The 23,542-nt window shown below is 40.2% G+C and overlaps 1 protein-coding gene and 1 long non-coding RNA gene across 3 annotated transcripts in view; both read right to left on the bottom strand.

Moving 5' to 3' along the window:
- Nucleotides 1-1,000, bottom strand: part of DDX6 (DEAD-box helicase 6) — a 32,451-nt gene extending 31,451 nt beyond the window's left edge. Inside the window, exon 1 of one of the 2 annotated variants that reach the window (XM_072954138.1) lies at nt 978-1,000. The gene's annotated coding sequence lies outside the window, so the exon portion shown is untranslated. Of the gene's footprint in view, nt 1-334; nt 542-977 lie in introns of those variants that run through there. The other variant, XM_015242162.3, reaches the window with a different exon arrangement.
- A 10,737-nt stretch (nt 1,001-11,737) lies between these two features.
- On the bottom strand, nt 11,738-22,862 carry LOC140691164 (uncharacterized). Its single transcript, XR_012066684.1, has 4 exons — nt 22,820-22,862; nt 22,143-22,276; nt 19,941-20,028; nt 11,738-11,870 (listed from the first exon to the last, which is right to left on the bottom strand). It is a non-coding gene; the product is annotated as an uncharacterized lncRNA (long non-coding RNA).
- Between the last annotated feature and the right edge of the window lie 680 nt (nt 22,863-23,542).

The following is a 23,542-nucleotide window of genomic DNA, read 5'->3' as shown; positions in this document are numbered from 1 at the left end:
GCGCCCGCCGCCGTGTCTTGGCTTCTCCCGCTTCGCGGCAGGAGAAATCAGAGCCGAAGTACCTCCTTGAAGAGAAAATGGAGGGTCGTGCTCTCCCCCGATCGGGGGCCAAGTTGAGGGAAATTTGAAGGGGAAATATACAGGTCCTTTTCTGAAGGGAAGAAAAGAGCTGTTTTTTCCAAAGCTGAGGAGAAACGATAGGAGAATGGTGGCTAGAAGGGTCCCCCCAAAGTGGAAATGGGGGCATAGGACCCGAGGAGGAGCTAACTCCTGATCAAGGACGCGTTCCGAGAACGGCCTCTCCGGGCTGCGGCTCGGGGATGGGAGAGCTGACCTGACGTCTCCTTCGGGCCGGGAAGGCTGCTGCAGGACCAGACGGGCCGCGTCCGACCCCCTCTGGAACGCGCCTCCATCCAGGAACGCACGGAACTAGTGGTCCAGGGGCGCCGACGCGCGCCCGGGTGTGGGGACCGGAAGGGGGGCCGACCGGGTCGGGTGCAGAGGGGAGAACCCCAGGGACCGCGCAGGGCAGGGGACAGGGGGCGCTGTGCCGGGGCGGGCGAGGCTGTAATGTAGGGGAGGATCCGGCACCGGGTAGGGGTGTGACCCGGGCCGGAACCCGGAGAATGAGCCTCGGGGAGGGGAGTGGGAGACTGAGGCAGCGATCCTCCTCCTCTCTCGGCCCCAAAGGACAGTCCTCGAAAAGAGGGAACCGGGGAGGCCGAGCGTCCACCGAAGAAAGGGAACCCTGCTGAGTAGTCAGTTATCATGGGAAATGAGGAACCAGAAGACCAAGGGTGATTCTTTCCCCAGCTTGACTCTCATCAGCGATACTTATGTATTTGTTCGCATAGATACTTTTCATATCCCAGTGTCGCCGTTTATCCCTAGGAGGAATGCAGTCTTGTTCCAGGTAAAACAAACTGGAAGCTAAGTTAGCTAGGCCAAGGGAAAATAAAAACCTGGGTCTCGCCCACCTGAGAGACAGTATACAGGGTAATGACCGGACCATATGTTGACAACAGAAAGCCGACTCGACCTCTTCTGCCATCAGCCCGGAAAGCCAAACCACAGTCTCCGCAGTGATCAGCTTAGAAAATGGGTAGGACTCAGCTAACGACTGCCCCCTTCCCGAATTTTTGCCCGTGTTACCAACTCGGGGCCAATCAGAGAAAGCCAAATATATTCCCCAAACCAATCACATAAGTGGCCCCGCTTCGACTTAGCCCGCCTCCAGCTTCATTTTGACAACCTCCAATCAGAGCATACCCTCGAGCCTCCCCCCTCCCCACTTTTTTTTAAACTGCCGGCCTGTAAGTCTCTACCAAACTAAGTGAAGGTTGCTTTCTCCGTTTCCGTGAATAAATAGTAGCCTGTTCTCAGTTGATGGTCTTTGTTTCTATACAGCCAAGGAAAAGTGGTGGAGAAGTGTGAAAAGACTGTTCTTGAGATTAAAAAAAAAAAAGATTCCCTTAGATTTTTTTAAAAAATTCTAAATGCGTAACATGTGGTCTCCCACCCAGATTTTAAAACACCCACTCATCTAAGGGAATAACCAGCATCTTGTACCCATCCTGGACAGAGAATGGCTAAGAGGTTCCTTAATAAAATGGCGAAGTATGAAGCCTCACTGACTTTCCAAGTAGCAGCAATGTGAAAGGGAGGAGGGCAAGAAGTGAGTAGTTGGGAGAAGAGCCTAGGGATTTAAAACAGGCCACAGCCTGGTCGGGTCTCTTTCCCTAGGCCACTCAAGAAATGAGACCAGTCAAAGGAAAAGGGTTTGTGTTTACAAATTAACTGTTAACTTCAGAAGGAGCCTGGTTGAGGTCATGACAAAAACCCAAAGTGAGAAGGCAACCAAAAGTGGAATATGAAATAGCTGCCCATTCTCACCTAGGAATCCTGCCAGGACTAAAACCTTTAAAGATTCTGTATAATGTTTTTATAAGATAATCAGGTATCCTTCCAACTTATTTATGTCAGCCCTTTTCAGTTTTCTGGTGAGAAGTATGAATGGTATAGAATTAAACCATGAACCTTTGGATCTTTCCTCGATTCAGTTTTAGTGGTTGATAAATCCAGTTCCAGTATCTCAATATCTTTTTTTCTCCCTAGTTCCAACAGATTAACAAGAATGATAGAAAATACAACACTTTAGAAATATGGATGAATTATCTGATAATGCACACAGTATCCTTATATTTATAAAATGTACATTTAAAAATATTACATAAATCCAAGCCTTGGGCCTTACTGAGTGTAATAGTTGGGGTGATCTGTGGTAAATATGGCTCCTAGAGGGTGTGCTATCCTCAGTGAGGTCACCTGATAATTGTAGTAAAGTGTTTCCCGACAGGTACAGGTCATTTTCATTTTGTTTTTAGTCACTCTCACTTCCCCCAACCCTACCTTTTTTGAACTATGAAGCTGTTAGCTCAAGTATTAAGTCTAGATTGTTGGCTGGCTCCTAGAGAATCTGTCTGTAGGAAAGCTATCTTAAAAAAGAAAAAGATTCAGAAACAGAATCAGTATCTATTTAAAACACAACGGGATTCAGTGTGTGTGTGTGTGTGAGAGAGAGAGAGAGTGTGAGAGAGAGAGAGAAAATGAGATGTGACTAAAAAATGCTACTTGGAATTCCATCACCTTAATGGGTCCTCCCAGCAACTATTGTTTGCTAGTCTCACATCCTATCCTTGGTTATTTACCTAAAAATAACTAGAAGCGAAAGAACAACAACAACAGGTTAATTTACAATTGATTTCAACTTCAATTTATAATATTTAGAATCTAGAATTCCATGCAATTTGAACCTGGAGTACATACATCTGTGATACTATCTTAAAAACCCTGTTTTCAACATGCTAAAATGGATTTCACACTTTTTAAACTTTCTATTTTTTTTTTTCAGGAAACACAATAGCTTTTTTCCCTTAACTCAAACTATAAGCAAATGTGTCCATTACCTAGAAGAAAAAAGATTCACTCACAACATGTCCTCAATAAAATGATTATATCACACCTGGCTAAGCTTTATAGTATAACATTTTTCCTCTTCCATGATTTTCAGTCTAATAGTCTGATTTTCCAAAAGAAGTTTCAACAGATAAAATTCTTTTTCAGATGTGCTCAAGCAACATCAGGTAATCACTAATCAAGACTGAAGGCTAAAGAGTCCAAGGAGCCAAGTCCCATTTTCTTTGGACTTCAAAGCTGGTAAAAGTTGCTTCTTCAGTTTGTCCTCCTGAAGAAAATGAAGCAGCAACAGCCTACTGAGGGCTTAGCAAAGATATCCTCAGAGAGGTGCAAGTACTGTACTGAAGTTACTGCATGCTAAGCAGGTGTCTTTAATCACTGAGAGACCATACCAGGCACATTTTGTTGGAATAAATGTTTCTCTTCCAGAGTAAATTTAAGTTGAGAAATAGGAAAGCAATATTACAAACAAGGAGGGAAATGAGTGGGTTAAACACATTTTCCCCAAACTACCAGGTTTGGTTTGCAGAATTGTATTATATTCTCTTTGACAGCTCAGCTCAACTCACCAGTTGTCCTTTGGCCTTATCAGGTCCCAGCAATGTTGCTGTTTTTTTTTTTTTTTAGTTTATTTAAATAAACTGGATTTTTTTGAGTGGGCAATTTATTTTATTTATTTACTTATCTATTTTTGGTGAAGGTATCAGGGATTGAACCCAGGTCCTCACCACATGCATGCTAAGCATGTGCTCTACCACTTGAGCTATACCTTCCCCTCCAGCAATGTTTATGTTCTGGTCATCACTCAGAGAATTCTAACTATTCCTTTTGTCTCTTTAGTTTTCCTTAAATTACAGAGCACCAGCAATTTAAACTTACTTATTCATTTGAAAATGAAGCTGACTAGACACTGAAATCTGGACACTAGTTCTTTAAGTATAAATTTCATTTAGTCTACTCAGATTAAGAAAGAACTGACTCGGTCCCCATCTATAATGCCTTGGTGCTCTTGGGTACTTTCTGTGTTAGGATCCCGGCGGTTGCTGACGGGTGACGTTGATAGGGGTCCCTAGCAATCCTGTGGAATTGTCATGGTGTTGGTATGTGCACAGGACCTTGTAACAAGATTATGTTTCTGAATAACCTTCTCTGCAGAGGTAATGACAATGGTGACAAAGTGCCCAGCCCTGATTTTGTGCCACACTAGTCAATTTGCAGAGCCTTCTATTGATTCTTGAAAATAGAAATGTGATCTTAGGTATGAGCCTGTGAGGGTAGCTTATAGCTAATGAGTGGGCTGTCTCTTCAGTCCTGAGTGCCATGGTTGGGTTAAGTAACATCTGTGGCTACCAGGACAAGACAGGGAACAAAGGAAGAAAAAATTGTTTCAGTGCAGAGATCTCAGTGACCTTCCCAGCACATTATCTGCTTGGTGAATTTTAAAGATTACGCTTTATCATGTCAACCACCTCCTAAATAACCTTTAGTGGCTCCCAGTTCCTTTTTCCCTCATAGACTCTACATTCCATTGACAGATTGGGTCTGTCAGTGTGCCTAGCCGATCTGATTTCCCACTCTTCCTCCAATACATTTGTTGCTCTGATGTCCTGATAGGACTCATTCCGTCACCTTCCATTGTTTCCCTCAGGAACCCTCTCATCTCCTTTCCCTTGGGCCAATCTCAAGCCCATTCAAAACCCAGCAGATTCCCACAAGTTCCTACCCTCCCTCCTTCCCACTTCATTGCTCCTGCCCAACCAGAGCTCAGGTTCTAGAGTCAGTCAGATCTGGGTTCAAATCCCAGTTCTGCCACTTACTAACTCCATAAACTTGAGAACCTTTCTTAACTTCTGAGTTTCAGTTTCCCCATTTATAAAATGGGGATAACGGGACCTAAAGCTATGTGAGAATAAATGAGACTTTGTGTAAATCACTTATTTTCATAGTTGGTAAATAGCATTCAAAAAATTACTTGGTACAACATTGTAAAATGATTATAAATCAATAAAAAACGTTAAAAAATTACTTGGTGTTGCTATTATTATTTTATCAATTTTTCTGTTTTTTTTTTTTCTGTCAGATTAGAGCCTGTGGTAGGCTCTAATTCTTTTCCTCAGCCTCTATTGCCTCTTCTTCAGCTTAGTGCCTTACCTACCTCAGTAAACAATTTCACAGCTTCTCCAGGAATGTTGATGCTGGAGAGAGCCCTGTAACCAGGCTGATTGGCTCAACAGTGAAGTCTTGCTCCCACACCTCAGCTGAGCCCTTCTGAGCCACTGCAAACCTCTTCCTGGTGCTTCTCAATCATGGCTGGTCATCAGCCTCAACACAACCACTTTTGAAAACCCCATTGCCTGGGCCCCATCCCAGAGGAATAAAATGAGAATCCTTGGGGCTGGGGGGCATGGGGCAGCGTGCAGCATAATTTTTTGTTTTAAGGCTCCCAAGAAGATCCTAACGTGCCACCAAAGGTGGGAACCACTGTTCTTAAAGAACAGTTATTTCCCACAGCAGCATTCTGTATCTTTTCTTTTATCTGTAAGCCCACCTTTAAATCAAAGGCGTTCCATAGAAGCTTCACCAACTTTCCGCCTCTCTGGACAGACTTCCTGTCTCAGAGGATGAAGTGGCACACCTCCTATCTAAGGCTACCCTCACCCTTACCTCTATCCCTTTTTAAATAAAATATTCCATCGATAACCCCCTTTCCCATACACGTTTAATATCTTCCTCTCTGCTGGTTCTTCCCCTTAACCCTAACCTGGATTCCTGCCCATATTTTTTCTCCATTCTAAACAACAAACAAAAATAATGTTCCCTCACTCCCGTTAACCTGCTGAGTGAGAAAGAAGGGAGGAACCAGCATTTACTGAGGGCCTCCTAGGGACTGGCACTATGCTAGGTGACATCCAGTTGCAAACACATGGTATCTTTTAGAAGGAGGGGGAAAGTAAAAACTATGCATAGCCCTGAGATCTGACTTTGGAATAATAAGAACTGGGCTTGAATTCCTAAGCTATTTAACCTACCTAAACCTGTTTTCTCATCTGTAAAATCAAGATGATACGTCTGCCTTTGCGGTGATTGTGAGAAGAATAAATGATAAATACATGTGAAATGCTTAAAATAGGGCCTGACTGCAAGCCTCAATAAACAATAGCTATTTTTATAGGGGGCGATCTAGGCAGCTAAAGGTTTCGATGCTAAAGGTGGGGTATCTAAAAATATAAGTGCTATCAAATTTTTAGTTAAATCTTGTTTCAAGTGTAAATGACAAGCTGTAATTCTTTACTTGTTCATTCACTCAACCACTTTTTTTTATTCATTTATTTACCAGTCATTCATTTATTCTATGCCAGATACACAATAAATGCTCATTTAAATGTTGTTGAATAAGGGTTGGGGTGGAGGAAACAAATAGGCGAAGGAGATTAAGAGGTACAAACTTCTAGTTGCAAAATTAATGAGTCATGGATATGAAATGTACAATGTGGGGATCACAGTCAATAACTATGTAATATCTTTGTATGGTGACATCATAACTAGACTTATCATGATGATCATTTGGAAACATATAGAAACATCAAATCACTATGTCATAACAGGAACTAACATAGTGCTGTAGGTCAACTATACTATAAAAACAAACAAACAAACTCATAGGAAAAGAGATCAGATTTGTGGCTACCAGAAGCGGTGAGGGGTGGGGTAGGTGGAGGGGGTTGGGGGAGAGGGATTTGGATGAATGCAGAGAGAAGGTACAAACTTCAGTCATAAGTTTAACAGTACTAGGGGTGTAATGTACACCATGATAAATACAACTAACACGGCTGTATGTTATATTTGAAAGTTGTTAAGGAGTAAATCCTAAGAGTTCTCATCACAAGAAAAAAACTTTTTTCTAGTTCTTGAATTTTATACCTATATAAGATGATGAATATTCACTAAACTTATTGTGATAATCATTTCATGATGTATGTAAGTCAAATGATTACTCTGTATCCTTAAACTTATGCAGTGCTGTTTGTCAATTATATTTCAATAAAACAGGAGGGAAAAATATAAAGTGTACAATTTTTAAAATGTTATCAAATGGATAATACAGTAATAAGTATCTTGGGGGGAAATTAAGACATTTGGAGATACGCTTTTAATGATATCTCTGGATGAGCATAAGATGCCCTGTGACTAAGGTCAGGACATCATGCTAGATGTTAAAGGTACAAATCCAGCTGCCTCAGCTGTGGAGAATACATAGTATTGCTTCAAACCTTCTAACCTATTACCTACCCACAGCAGATAACTTTTTCCTACTTCATGGGAAAAATCAAGGTCCTAGAGCTCAGTGATCTTCAATTTCCCTTTTATATCTCTTGACTCATCTTCCACAGAACCTAAGCTTACCTCCTTTGCTGACATCCTTTTCCTCCAGTACCCCCGGCAGAGTGAAGTACTGCTACCTCGGCGCCACCATTGTGAAAATTTCTATTACTGTGCAAAGCCCTTGGTATCAGAATTAACTTGATTGTAGGTTTGCCTTCCACAAGGACTGGGTCTATCTATGTCTTCTTCTTCGTATGTCCAACACCTTGCATATGGCCTGGCCTTTAGTAAGTGCTCAGTAGATGTTTACTGAATGGACTCTTGAATCAACTGCACCTTCCCTTTAGTCTCCTTTTCAAAAATAACCCTTCCACAAAAAAAAAAAAAAAAAAGACAGATTATCTAAATTTCTGTTTCCTCATCCTAGATCTTTCCCTCATTTCTCATGTCCAATCCATCACCAAATCCTGTGAGTTCAGCCTCTAAAATATTTCCTGAATCTGCCCACTCCTTAATATTCCATTGTCTCCGCCCTCATCCAAACAGAAATGTCTTTCATTGGCCTGTTTACTGCTGTTGGGTGCTAACTTGGGCTCCCTACTCACTCCTTCTTATCTTAACCCAATCTATTTTCCACACAGCCTTAGTGATATTTTTTAATATAAATGAGAACATCAGTACCCTGCATGGTCAATAGCTTCCCAGGATGCTGAGAATTTGCTCCCACTTCCCTGCCCTGGTCTGCAAGGACCTGCATGATCTGAGTCCTGCCTACGCCTCCCACTTCAGCTCATGCTACTCTCCTAGTAGCTCACAGTGGCCGCTTGGAAGTTCTTAGATCAGCTATACTCTTTCCCACCTCAAGACCTTTGTACCAACTATTTCCTCCACCTGAAGCATGTTTTCAAGCAAATTTCATTCCTTAAATACTCTCCCGCCCCTACACATGTTCTGTCCTCTATCACAGAATCTTATATATTTTCTTCATAATACTCATCACAGATCTAATTATTTTATTTCTTCATGACTTGTTTATTGTTTGTCGTCTCTCTTAGAATATAAGCTTCTGGAGAGCAGGGACGACGTATATTGTGTTCCCCATCGTATCCCAGGTTCCTAGTAGTATCCCTAGAGCAAAGAATATACCAAACAAACATTTGCAAGTGACGACATGAATGAGTACCCTCACCATCTTCCATTGCAAACGGTCTAGCTCTTCTGAGTCCTTCCTTTTAACTTGCAAATAGGTAAAAGACTCTCTAGACTAAAGCCTTACCCTAGACTTTCTCTTCCCCTTGCAGCTGCCACTCTGTTTCTTCTTCCCTTACATTAACTATCAAAGCGTAGATTGTCTGTCTAGACTTCATCAACTTCCACTATATGGATGGAACAGCTCTCGCTAGTACCATGAATGACCTCTTTATTGTTAAATCCGCAGACATATGCTCCAGTTCTCAGCCTACTTGACCTTTCTTCAGCTACACTTCCTCAATTTTGTTCTGCAGAACACTAGTCCCTTGAGTTGCTCTGGTGAAAAAGTGTGTTCATGTTCCTTCTATTGGACACTTCTGTAGTACCCTGTGCTTCAACTCCAGAGCATTTAGCTCAGTTGCAATTATTTTGTTTAATTAATATCTGGCTTTCCAGAGAAATGCATGTTCCTGACGGCAGGAAGCCTTATCTGTTTTGTTAGGGATTAGCCCCATAATTGTAGCACATAGAAAGATGTTTAATATTTGTTGAACTGAATGGACGAATGAGTGAATGAATAAGTTTCCCTCTGGGAAATTCATGATATAAATATATTAGATGTAAAACCCTACGCAAAAGAAATTTGTTCAAATTTGTTTAGTGCAGGATTTTCCAAGTTCAATTGCCCACAGATCCCCATGTTCTCTCACACTCCCAGTAGAATACTGCCAGACATCCCGGGGGAGTTTATAAAACACACATTAGAATGTGTTACTCTCCAGTGTTTAATATTGTTCAGTACTATTTCTCCATATTTTCTTTCCTGAGCTTCACTTCTCCTTGTTCTCTTTCTTCTTTTAAAGATATCTCACCCATCATGAGGTCAGCAGGCAGTAGTGTGTCAATAACCACCAAATTGCATAATCTCCAGACTTGTGTCTGCATTGAATGACTCTGTACATCTCTTCTGGCTGTCACACTAGCCCTCCATTTTGACCATGTCTGAACCTCCCAAGCCCCCCTGCCCTTCTTGTATTGTATATCTTGCTTGATGGTATCACCAGCCATCTAAGCTAGGGGTCTTAACCTTCATTTCTTATCCCCTGAATTAATTTGATCAACTTGATTTCAGAAATTGTTTTCAACTTAGCTTGTTTGTCTATACCCACTGCCATTATCTTGATGTACACATTTGTTATCTATTGCCTGCATTGTTGCAATAGTCTTCAAGTCTACTTTTAGAACTGGCTTCTTAAAACAAATTTTTCCAAATCACTCCCCAGCTTGAAGACTCTGCTGCTTCCAAATTTCCATAGGGTAAAATCCAAGCTTCATTGGTTGACAAACAAGGTGCCTTCTCTCAACCTCTCCAAACTTAGCTCCTATCTCCCATCTCTCTTAATATCCCCTCTTCATCCCTCTTTCATGCCTCACCTATACAGAAATTCAGTTCAGTTTAATAAACATTAACCGTATACCCACTGTGTGTCAGGCATGATATTTGACTCTGGGGGAGCAAATATGAATGAAAATAGATGACCTCAAGGAATTTACACTCTAATAGTAGCAATGATAGATATATTAACAAAATAGCATAATGATGTATTCTATAATAAAAACATGTACTAAGCTTTAAAATAAGAAATATAGGAGGAGAGTATAGCTCAAGTGGTAGAGTGCATGCTTAGCACACACAGGGTCCTGGGTTCAATCCCTAGTACCTGCTCTAAAAATAAATGAATAAATAAACATAATTACCTTCCCCACAAAAGTTTTTTTAAAAAATGTATTAAGCCTAAAAGGAGAACTGAGGAGGGAGTAATTAATTCTGCAAGAAGGTAGAGATGTTGTGTTTCAGGGAAGCTTTCAAGATGAAACTCTGAGCAGGATTTTGAAGGTTAAGTAGGAATTGATCAGGTGGACCACGAATTGAAGAGTATTACTGGTGGAGTCAACAACAGATTGACTAGGATGGGGAGTGGGATCCCATCAGTAGCTTAGGTGTGTATGTGTGTGTTGGGGAGATAAGTGGCAATAGCTGAGGCTGGAGAGCCAATCAGGAGTCACTCTGTAAACAGCTTATGTTGGGCACCAAAAGTTATACATTATCCTATAGATGAAGGGGAACCATGGAAGATTTTGAAGATGAAGGTGACTTCATGGGACTTTAGGAATATTACTATGACAGCTGAATAGAGATAGATTTTCAAGGGGCCAAGGAGATCAGTTAGGGGGTCCCGCATTATCTCTCACTTAAACTATTGAAAACACCTCCTAACTGATCTCCTTTGTTGCTCCAATCCATTCTCTACCCAGCATGAGGGTTGAAGAAGAGAGACAGATTTGGGAGATTAATAGTAAGTTAAATGACAGGACATGGGAATAAATTGGATTTGGGGGAGAAAAGTAAAGGAAGTGGAAAGAATGATGTCTAGGTTTCTAGGCCTGCAGACTTGAGATGTTGAAAGTAACAGCCACAGAGATACAAACTTACAGTTACAAAATAGATGTGTCATGAGATGAAATGTACAGCACAGGAAATATAGTTAATGATAATGTAATGTCTTTGTGTGGTGACAGGTGGTAACTAGACTTATTGTGGTGATCATTTTGTAATACACAGAAATATCAGATCACAATGCTGGGCACCAGAAACTAACATATGTTGTAGGTCAGTTATACTTAAAAAACAAACTCATAGAAAAAGAGATCAGATTTGTGGTTACCAGAAGCAGGAGGTGGGGGGTGGGGTGAATTGGATGAAGGTGGTCAAAAAGTACAAACTTCTAGTTATAAGCAAATAAGTACTAGGGATGTAATGTACAACATGATTAATATAGTTAACACTGCTAATATATGAAAGTTGTTAAACAGTGAATCCTACGATTTCTTATTGCAAGGAAAAAATACTTTATACTTTCTAAAACTTTTGTATCTATAGGAGATGATGGATGTTCACTAATCTTACTGTGGTATTATTTCACAATGTATATGAGTCAAATAGTGACGCTGTACACCTTATACGGTGCTGTATGTCAGTTACATCTCAATAAAACTGGAAGGAAAAAAGGGAAAAAGAAAGAAAGAAAGTAACAGCCACTACCAGAGAGAACCTAAAAGGAAGATGAGGTTTCATGGTGGGGATGGCCAGTAATACTTTTAGAGGTGGCTAAGCTGTGTACTGAGTTTGTGATGCCTCTTGAGCATTGTCTTGATCAGTTCAGGCTGCTATAACAAAATACCATAGTCTGGGTGGCTCATCAAAAACAGAAATTTATTTCTCACAGTCTGGAGACTAGCAGTCTGACATCAGGGCGCCCGTGAGTCAGGTTCTAGTGAGATGCTCTTCCAGGTTGCAGACGGTTGATTTCTCATTGCAGCTTCACATGGTGGAAAAGAGAGCTAGCTAGTTCCCTGGTATCTTCTTCTAATGGCACTAATCCCTTTCATGAGGACTCCACCCTCATGACCTAATTACCTCCCAAAGCCCCTACCTCCAATTACCATCACATTGGTAATAGAATCTCAATATATGAGTTTTAGAGGGATGCAAACATTCAGTCTATTGTAGGCATATACCTGGAGATAGAGGACTGAAGGTCAGGCAGGGGAGCAGTCAGAAGTGGATAAAGGAGAGATGTCTTAGTAAACAGTCTTATGGTTACTGGGGAAAGAGGGTGGGAAGGGATAAACTTGGGAGCTTGAGATTTACAAATGTTAGCCACTATATATAAAAATAGATTTTAAAAAGTTTCTTCTATATAGCACAGGGAATTATGTTCAATATCTTGTAATAACCTTTAATGAAAAAAATATGGAAACAAATACATGTGTATATATGCCTGACTGGGACATTGTGCTGTACACCAGAAATTGTCACATTGTAATTGACTGAGCTTCAATAAAAAAATTAAGAAATCTAAGAGAAAAAAATGGACATGTTCATACTTAAAGATTTCATCTGAATGACAATTGTGTTTTGTTCATTCCTTGCTCAAATAGAGGAAATTTGTAATAGTCAATGAGGAAAAATGAGAAGAACATCATTGTTCAGTGTCATACTAAAAAGCATTTGAATAATAAAAAGTTCTGGGGTGAGGGAAGATGTCTTTTTCATAGAGAGACAGTTAAAATAACAGGAGTGGATATGACATCCGAGGAAAGGTAGATGGGACTGAGGCAGGAGGACAAAGGATAAACTCAAGGACTAGCACATAGGGAGAGTCAGGCAAAGGAAAAGGATGTGGCAAAGAAGCCTAAGAAGAAGAGACAGGCTGCGGATAACAAGGAGAAAGTGGGGATCCAGCAGCCAAAGGAACTGGGATCTTCAAGAAAGTAGTGCCAAGTGTCTCTCCCTCTCTCCTTCTCTCCCTCTCTCAGCAAGATGAGGACTAAAAACTACCCTTGGATGTTGCAACTACAAGGTCATTAATAACCTTGACCAGGGCATTTTCAGTAGAGTACTGGGCAGAATATAGATTGTAGTGGGACAATACTAATGTTTATTGAATATTTATTATCTGCCAGGCATATGCTAAGTGTTTCATATGAATGATCTAATTTAATACTCACAGCAACCCTCTGAAGTGAGGTCAGACACATCTCTTTACAAGCAAGGAAATTCATGCTTAGAGATCAAGGTCTTTGGGTTACTAATAGCCAGAGTTAGTTTGGGTGTAAACCTAAGTATTCTAACAATAAAATCCATACTCCTAATCACTATTCTTCACCCCATCTTTCAAATGAACAGAAGCTGAGAAAGTGGAGACATACTCTTTTAAGAAATTAGCTGAGAAAAATAGGGTGATTCTCAGAAGAAAGAATAGGGTTGATAATTATTTTAAAGGTATGGAAGTCTACAGCATACTTATGTGCTGAGCAGTATGCACACACATTAAAAAAAAAAAAGAGAACTAAATACTGATAAGGAAGTGATTTCTCTGTATTCCCTGCAGGGAATGTGTTGTATTACAGCACATCACTTAGTATCTGGCTTTTCAGTATGTGTTAAATGAATGAATCAGTGGATGCCAGTGAGCAGGATGGTTTGAAAGAGGCTTTCAGAGAGGATGGAAGGACAGTGGTGCAGGGTTGCCAGACAAACACAGTTAAATTAGCATTTCAGATAAACAGAGAGTAATTTCTTAGTGTGAATATGTCTCAAATATTGCACTGGGACATTCACAAAAAAAATAATTTCTTGTTTGCCTGAAATTCTAATTTAACTGGGCTTCCTGAATTTTTATTTGCTAAATCTGGCAACTCTACCTAGGAGAAGCTATGAGATGTCATGAGAATGCTACGCAGCCTCCAGGCCTTGTGCACAACAGAGCATGAAAGAGTGAGTGGTCTGCAAGGGGACTGTGAGAGAGCAAGTGCCCGGGGCAGGCTAGGTCTTGGTCCAGGAAGGAGAAGATGGTTGTTTCTTAAACCAGATTAAAGTACTAGTAGCCTAAAAGATTGGCAGCACAGGTTTCAGCACCAGGTGAACTTGACCTTGAACTTGACCAGATATTTGAATTTGGATCTATTGCTTAATAGCTATATGATTTGCGCCACATTGTTTTATTTTTCTGAGACTTGATTCCCTCACACAGAAAACGTGTATTATAATAATAATACCTACATCTAGAGTTATTGCGAGGACAAGAGACTATATATATAACATAGTATGTGTATCTCTTATCCCAGGCCTGACCTATCATAAGCTACTTAATAAACATACTTATTAGTACAAAAATATCAAAGGTCTCCTATGTGTCAGATACAGAGTTACATCCTGGAAATATAATACTAAAACAATAAACAGGTGATTTTAAGTGCTATTATAGAGGAAGTAGACAGAGTTCCCTGAGAGAGCCAGCAAGAAGGGCAAGTAAGTGGCAGAGCTTCCCTCCAAAAAATTATGTTCAAATTGAGACTGAGATTTTGAGTCAGAATCAGCCAGGTGAATGGGAAGGGGAGAATGAGAAAGCACACAAAAAGCCCTGAGGCAGATGGAGTTTGGCAAATTTGAAGTAAAAGTCATTCAGGTTGGCTAGAGAAGAAAGTTATGGGGAAAGGTGAGGCTGGAGAGAGGTGAGCAGGACCAGATCATGAAGGTCTTGTAGGATAAAGAGTTTGTAGTTTACCCTATAGTAGTGGAAAGCCATTAAAGCAGAACCAAAAGCTCAAACACCTTCGGGGAAGGCAGGTGGCTTAAATGAACGTCATAGAGGAAGTGGTGGGGCCGGAAAAGGCTTCCAGAGTACACACTCACCTGAAAGCAGTCAAATTCAAAATTTAAAACCAGGACCCTGAGAAAGTGCCATGATCATACCTGTATGTTAGAAACAGAAATTAGACTAGAGGCAGGAAGATCAAATTACCTTTGATCTTCCTTCCAAGTAAGAAATGAAGGTTTGAGCGAGAATCAAGTGTGGAGGGAGAGAAATGGAAGGTTCTAGAAATACCAAGGAGGAAGAATCAGTAGGCCTTTGGAATGAATTTGATGTGCAGCTAAGGGAAGATGAAATAAAATTCATATTTCAGGGCATGACAAAAATGTAAACATAAAATTTGTCTTTGCCTGTTTGGGCCTCCTCCCTCCCTTTTAGTGTGTGTTGTGCTTCTGTATTAAGCAGACCTCCTTAAGAGATAGCATTCCTTCTTAATCTCATCAAGGGTCACAACTCCTTAGGAGATAACCTTCTTTCTTAATCTTATAAGGGGCCGCTTTATGAACCCTGTTCTGAATGTTGTAAACTGTCAACAATACGTCATTTAATGTACAGTCCCCTATCTCAAAAACTTACATAACTGTGCTTTGATCTTTACTGGGTGGAACTGTTCTCAGAGCTTTCTGAGAGGCTGTTCCCGGGTTATAATCCTCAGTTTGGCTCAAATAAAATTTTCCACTCTTCTCTTAGATGGACTGATTAATTTTTTGTGACACGGAGAAGTCAAGATTTCTTTGTTATTACTGTTACTATTGTTTTTGCAATGAGGATTCTATAGGACACAGTGAAAGAGATGGCAAAGAGGTCAAGGGTAAGAACAGCCAGTGTGGGAAAACACACACACAGACACACACACACACACACAAAGAAGTAAAAGGATGAGGGTGTAAAAGAATATGCAACTCAAAAGCATTGTCTCTGGGGCCCTGACCCTTGATACTGAGTCACGAAGGCAAATTAAAAGCCTAGAAGTTCAAATTGGAGTTCCAGTAAGAGATGCCAGATTAAACACACATTTAATGCCACTTTTTTCTAAAACTCTACTAAAATGACAGAAAAGAGACATAAAAAACACTTCTTAAGGACAAAGAGAACAGGAGAGGAGATGAGTGGTATCTGAGTTTGCAGAACTAGGAAACTGGCATCCTAAACTGACAGAGAACATCAAGAAACAAACTGATTGTCACCACAGAACTTCCAAAGGCTCGGGAACTGAGGACACAGGTACCCCTGGAAGTTGTGGTGAGAACAGACTATAAACAGGAGATTGACTGAAAGTCTGGTCAATATGCTCTCCAGACCCCCTCACTGGCTCCAAGCAGCTGGGCAACTGCTCCTCCGACTTCCCTCATTCTAGCAGAAAGCTGGAGACCTAGTTTCTGGAACAGGGGAAAGAGACAAGAGCTAAAGATACAGCCTCTGGATGTTCCTCAATGAAATAGCCCTGCAAGATCAGTAAAGTGCCCAGATGATAAGTTGACACCCCCTCCACTTACCTGCCCAGCCACAGATGACCAAGAATCACTAAGTATCTGAGGATGTCCTCTTATACGGAGAGACCCAGACAAACAGAAAAAAGTTACTTGAAGAGAACAGACTAAGTAGAAACCTACTTCCTGTCTTCCCTCCTCCCTTCTATTCCTCTTGACTAATTTAGCCCCAAAGGCATTAGGTGGGTACAAGCAAGTCGATATCTATGGCGGTTTGGAGGGGTGTTAGAGCAAGGTGAGCAGGACTTCTGTTGGGTAGGGGTCAGGGGTCATGACACTGGCAGCCGGGTGTGGAGTGTTGGATTCTAAGTAGGATGGCAAGGAATCCACAGCGGTATTGAGCTCAAGTAGGGTAAAGAGAATATTTGCAGAGGGAGTGGGAGCAGCGGCAGCAGCATCTTGCCAGGGTGTTGGAGCCCAGATGAGTCAGAGGCCTTCAAGCACTGAGGGGTGGGGGTGGGGTGGGGAACGGCCCCAAGCTTGGTGTCAAAGCTTAAGCAGGGGAAGGAGGCTGTCTTTCCAGGGGAGGCAGAGGCAGCCATACAGCTTGGGAGATCAGACTTTGAGCGGAGTGAGGAGTCATGCCTGCAGCCAATGTGGCACAGTGGAGCCCAAGCAAAGGGGAGAGAGCATCTGTGTGGGGTGAGGGGCTGTATGTGCCAGTGGCCCCAAACAGGTTCTGGGTGTCGAAGCAGAATGCGGAGAGTGACTGGGGTCAGGGGGGAGGCAAGTGCCTGCGAGTGGGGTTTTGGAACTTAATGAGGTGAGGGAGTCAGCAGTGTGGAGCCAGGTTGAGGCAGCAAAAGCAGATTATTTAGATATAAGGGGACTGATCTAATAAACATATGTTCTGAGGATTATGGGAATCAGGTTGCTCACTGAATAAGAAAAAATTTACACACATGGAAAACTGTGGTGTTGGTAAGATAGAGAAATAAATATAGACGTAAAAGTGTGTACATTTGTACACATGTACACATATTCCCTAGCTTTATCCATTGAGAGAGCTTGGGAACAGCAATACTCCAATGGCACTTAACACCCCTGGTGTCCAATCTTGGTCTCTAAATGCCATCCTCCCTATAAGAAACCAGGGACCCTTGGAGAAATTATTGATTCCAGGGCTGAGATAGGGAAAGTATAAGAAAAACCTGGACCATCTTTCTGTGTCAGAAAGTAAAGAGGTGCTTGAAGAATGATGGAGACATGTCAAAAGGATGTAGAAAGGGCTTAATGGGAACTCTCGTTAACCAAATCTGAGCATCAAAGTAAATAACGATAATCAAAGCTTATAATCCATTAAATAAAATAGGAATCCATATGCCCATACTGTTATAAATAATGAGTAAGTAAATGGGGAGAAGATAAAATTTTTCCTTACTGTAGAATGACAACTAATAAATGAAAAGGAATAATAAATTGGAAAATCACCATTTGGCAACCATCATAGTAAAAATTCATTCAGCAAAAAAACTAACGAGTAAAAGTTTGATGAGGAACAGGATATATATACAGTCTCCAAGTACCTCCCCACAAAATCCTTACTAGTTACACAGAGCAAAAGAGTGATATCACAATGGAGAAACCTAGCAGACTCTACTTTAATCAAGTGACCAGAAACAATGTCAATAATGGGACAAATTGAAACCAGTTAATACCTGATAGGAGGCAATAAAAAAAACACGGCAACACTTCCGTGCTATGCTTGCCCCCCAAAAGCATAACCTGAATTCAATCATGAGTAAACTCAAGCATTCTACAAAATAACTGACCTGTAAAAAAAAAAATTGTCAAGGTCATGAAAGTCAAAGAAACAGTGGAATAATTGCTCTAGACTGAAAAAGCCTAAAGAGACATGGCTATAAATGCAATGTATGGTCCTGGATTGGATCTCATTATTGTAAAAGGCAGCAATGGGACAACTGGAGAAATTTAACTGGGGTCTGTGGATTGGATGGCACTCATGCATCAGTATCAATTTGTTGATTCTAATGATGTTGTTAGGTGGAAGCATGTCCTTGTTTGAGGAAAAACACACTAAGATTGGGGATAATGGGTATCATGTTGGCAATTTACTCTCAAATGATTCGAGAAAAAATTTCTTTAAGCTATTTTCACATTTTTTGGAAAATTTGAACATTTTTCATAACAAAAAAAAAATTAAATTAAAAATCTATCACAAACATCCTCAGAGAAATGAGAAGCCATCAAATTAATGAAATAAGAAGAGTACACTATAAAAAGAAACATAAACAAGAAAGAACTTTTGTAAACTGAAAATACAATAGCAGAATTTTTTAAGTCTAGTTACGATCTGTCACTGGACTTAGATATTACACAGTTATTAACTGTATTCTCCCACACTGCACATTTTCATACACATGACTCATTTATTTTACAACTGGAAGTTTGTACCTTTTAATCTCCCTCACCTATTTCTTTTCTTCCCCCCACCCTCTTCACCTCTGGCAACCACTTGTTTGTTCTGTCTGTGACTCTGTTTCTGTTTTGTTATGTTTGTTCATTTGTTTTTTTTAGATTCCACATATGTGAAATCATACAGTATTTGTCTTTCTCTGTCTGATAGCAGAACATTAAAACAAAAAAACAACTCAACAGAAAGTTTGCAAGGCAAATTTGGGGAAATCTTACAGAAAAAAAGAGGAAGATAGATAATAAAGGAGTAAAAAATAAAAACAAAATAAGCCTCAAAATCATTGGATTAGACAAGGAGATCCAGCATCTAAATAATAGGTACTCAAGAGAAAGAGAACAGAGAAATCAAAGGGGAGGAAGTTACCAAATAAATAATTAAAGAACATTCCCCAGAATTGAAGGACATGACTTTCCAGATTGAAATGTCCCTTCTAGCGCCAGCACAGTGAATGAAAACAGAACCACAACAAGGTACGTCACATCATCAGGTATATCAGAAAATCAGGGATGAAGAGAAGCGGTCCCAGAAAAGCAAAAACAACACTAATTTAAAATCGGCCACATAGAAAGGTTTAGGAATCCAAATTACGTCAGGCCTCTTAGCAGCCACGCTAGCAGCTAGAAGGCAATGAAGAGATATTTTTAAAATTCTGAGGAAAATTTATTTATAACCTAGAATCCCAAATATAGCCAAACTGTCAATGAAGTAGGAAAGCAAAGATATTTTCAAGCATGCGAAGTCTCCAAAAGTTCATTTTCTGACTACCGGAAGTTGTAGTTGTATTCAGGAAGCTACTGAGGGAAGTACTTCATCAAAAGGAAAAAATAAACCAAAGAGGAAAACATGGACCGGAAAGACACAACCCAGAGAAAGGTGACGGCAATCGCAGGTTGATGGTGAAAAGAGATCCTGGGAAGACAGCTGTGCACCCCGGGTCACAGCAACCAGTCCAGGTTGGAGTGGGTCACATGGCTCCTGGAGAGATGTTTCCAAAATGAGAACAACAGAACACCCAAAGCACTTAACGAACATATTGAGTGAGGGTTTCATAGTTGGGGGGAAGTTTGGGGCTGAATTAATAAGTACATAGAAAACTGAGCATTCAAATAAATAAACAAACAAGAAAGATAATTAGTAACTTCCTGGAAGCAAAAAGTTTTGCAAGAAAGAAAAGTACTTTTCCTTAGTACACTGTATGACTCACTTGTGAATAGCATTTACACACTCTTAATGACTTAATTATCTTAATAAGACTAAATAATCAAAATTATGATATAATTATATTAGGGAATGGGACATACAAACCTGTGGTGATGGTGGTGTGTGTAAAAGAAAGATAAATCTTCACCTTCCATAATGGGGAAGCCAATAGATATCTAAAACCAACAGATATCTAAGAAAAATCAGTAAGGAGCAATATAACTATGTTATTTAAAATATGCTGGAAAATACAAAGGAATCAGTTAAAAGAGTAAAAAGTGAGGCAAGAAAGTGGAGAAGAGGGAGATTGGGACTACTATTTCTGTTTTTTGCAATGTCTTACAGACTCTTTAAACATTAAAAAAAAAACTAAAAAGTAGAAAGAATGACAGAGAGGAGGAAGGGAGAGAAAAAAAGGAAGGAAAGAGAGGAAAGCAGGAAGAAGGAAGGAAAGAAGGAAGGAAGGAAGAAAGAAAGAAAGAAACAAACAAACAAACTTACTTTATCCATTGGGAAAAAATGTTCAAATTGAAACTCTGTTGAAAACTTGTTTTGAGAGTCTATGTTAGAAAATTTGTTCCCCAGGCAGTCCTGGAGCCTCTACTGGCTGGAATCTTTCAAACAGCAAGTTTCCCACATGCTGTGAGGTGCAGAGGATGGAGCCTGGCCTCAGCAAATCTGTTCCCCAAGTACTCACCAAGCTTTGAATATTTAGACCCCATGATGTCTTAGCTGTGGGCTATTTCTCAGAGCACACTCTTTCTTGTTTTATATACAATTCTAACACATTTGGTTATTTGAAAAGCAATTTAGTATAGAAAAAAAGAGAAAAGCTCTAGATTAAGAAATGTGAGACTTGGGTTGAGGTTCTTTCTCTATTTATAATAATATGTATTCATTTATGGAGTAAGTCATTAGTTTCTCAGTCTGTAAAACCAGTAATAATATCCCTATTATCCCAAAGTGTTGATGTAAAGTTTGTATTTGTCAGAACTCTCTTGGTTACAAACAATAGAAACCCAGAAGCCTAACTCAAATCAGTTTAAACATAACAAAATATAAATAAAAAGTTGATGTGTGCAGTGGAGTGGATGCGGGAGCTCATGTAAGCTGAAAATTTCAGGATTCAGATGTTCAAACAATGTTGAATCAGGTCTATTTCTCTCCCACTCTCAGCTGTTTTAGACTCTTTTCATTTGGCAGTAAGATGGACTTGGGCAACTCCAGGTTCACCTGTTTTTTGTAGCATTAAGATAAACTTCAGAAGAACTGCTTTTCTGATTACTGACAAAAATCCTAGAGCGGATTTGATAGGTCCAGCTTGGGTCATCCACCTATCTCTGTCTGAACTGGTCATTGGAACGGGGATGGAATATTTGGATTTACCAGGCCAGGCCCTAGGGCTGTGACTGACAGACAATGATGTCAACTGCAAAGGTCAGATAAACACTGTGTAACTGGCGAACTGTGGTGCAAACGTAAGTAACGATTATCATCTGTGCACAGCCGATTAGAAACTGCCTTAGAAGGGAAGATGGCCCATAATAAGTTAACGCTATCCTAAGAGCAAAGAGAAGTGGGAGCCAATAGCAGGGAAAGTGACAGAAAAAACTATGAAAGTCCTACATAAAAACTTTAGAAGTACAGCTTTCTGAGACATTTTGTGTGCAAAAGTTTTACAAACTTGATTGTTTTATTTTTGTTATCATTGTTATCATTTCGAAAATGTTTGTATACATTAAAAAAATCAGTGCTTGCCTATGTGTTTAACTTGTCAATCTAGAATGACTTTTTCTCAAAGTTCCCAGATAGCTGGTGATTTAATAGGGACTCAGTACTAGGGGAAAGTTAATCTCATAGAGAAGATGGTGTAGATTTGTAACAAGACAGTGTATAATGAGAACTAAATCAGTCATTTATACAACAAGGTCTACACAACATTTAAGTTTTCACTTCCACTCTCAAAGACAGAATACTGAATTGGGTGGGGCTACTGAAGTAGGACAATACTCATGTTTTCATGTTAAGCTTGCTTGGCCAGAAGTTGTTATGCTAAAAATATACTCACTTTACCTACATATATAGAGCATGTAAACACATCTCTCACTGTAGATCTGTGTTTGATCTTTTGAGTTCTCTTTTGCAGTTTCTTCATTAGTAGGGCATACGGTGGTGGACCTTGCTCTCGGCAGCATAAAGCACAAGCAGGGACTTAACACATGGATTTTCATGCTTACAGTGCTTATCAAAGAAGCTGAACTATTTCACCCATTCTCCCATATCGAAACAGCTCTGACATTAGATCACCTGTTGCTTCGGGACATTCCAGGAGCTTCTGTTCAGAGTCACAGCTCCTCCTCAGCTGATCTGTATCACAACCCATTAGGAATGTCACCATACTTCATGCAGTGTCTGTGATCACATCTTGTCCCATGTTATGACTATATTAGGAAGAAGAGGCAGAATGAGGAGAAAGGAAGAGAAAGAATGGTTAATACGTAGTTGAGTTATGAATAAATAAATTTCCAGACTTTGATTGCTCCCCCCAAACCTTTTCCTCCAAGTCTTGGTTTTACCTTGGTCACTCATTGTTTTGGATCACTATTTTGTATCAACTTGTATACATCTCACTACTTCCTTGAGGCTCTGTGCTGTTTATAATCCTACTCATAAAAATTTATTACTATTTCCTTATACAGCTGTTTAATAAGAAACAAAATGTCAATACCCAAGGTATTCATAATTCCAATCAATATAGCACCACAGAAAAATGGAAGTCTTTGCAGGAGTCAGTCCCACTGGTGAGAGGTTAGTTTGCCCTCAGAATTTATAAGCTGGGAGGCAAAAAGCCATCCACACATACCAGGAGAGGGAGATTGGGAGAGAAAGTTAAGAAGGTGGGGAGGGGGCATAGATAGGTTGGCGGAAAAAGGTGGTGGTTAATTGCAGTGTAGTGGGGAGTGGTCAAGAGAGAGAAAGCAGACCTGTAGAGCTCAGGGTGGAATTAATTCAGCAGTCCAAACGGAGGAAAATAGTTGTATTTGTTTGTGTTTCCATGGCAACCAAAGTACCTTAGAAACAGGAAACAGGCCAGGTGGAGAAATAAAGAGAAGTACAAATCCTCAAATTATATCATCCTTAACTGGGCCTTAGGAGAGCTTGTTGCAGAGTTTCTTTGGATTAGCTTTATAGAAATCACTTGGGAGTTTTTTGGTTTTGTTTTTTAATAGAAATCACTTGTTTTTAAATTTAATTCTTCAACTTCTTTTTTTTTTCTGCAAGACATCTATTTGTCTGGGGGAAGTTTAGAACTATCTCTGAAGGAAAGGGCCTGTACTTCATGTCTACTCAGTCCTGGAATTCTAGAAAATAGACAGAACTCAAAATGCGGATGACTGGAAGGCTCTTCTTCATCTTTTTTACTTCCTTCTTGTAACAGGTCAGAATTTACCTCCTCTAAAAAGTCTCTCCAGACCAGAAAAAAGGTGATCATAGCCATGTGACTGCTGACATGTTAATATAAAAACATCCTTGTCAACTCAGAATTAAATTATACTCTCCTTCTTGAGGATGATACATTTTCACTTGGCCGACACTCTTTTCGTGGTCATCCATCCTTCACACTGCCACTGGAATTATCTTACACAAACTCTTTGATGGCACTCTTCTGCCTGCAGAATAAGGGACCAAACTTTAAATGCATTCAA

The sequence above is a fragment of the Vicugna pacos genome, chromosome 33, assembly GCF_048564905.1.
Source record: "Vicugna pacos chromosome 33, VicPac4, whole genome shotgun sequence".
Lineage (NCBI taxonomy): Eukaryota > Metazoa > Chordata > Mammalia > Artiodactyla > Camelidae > Vicugna > Vicugna pacos.
Note: the sequence above shows the minus strand (reverse complement) of the source record. Positions and strands in the feature narration are given on the sequence as shown.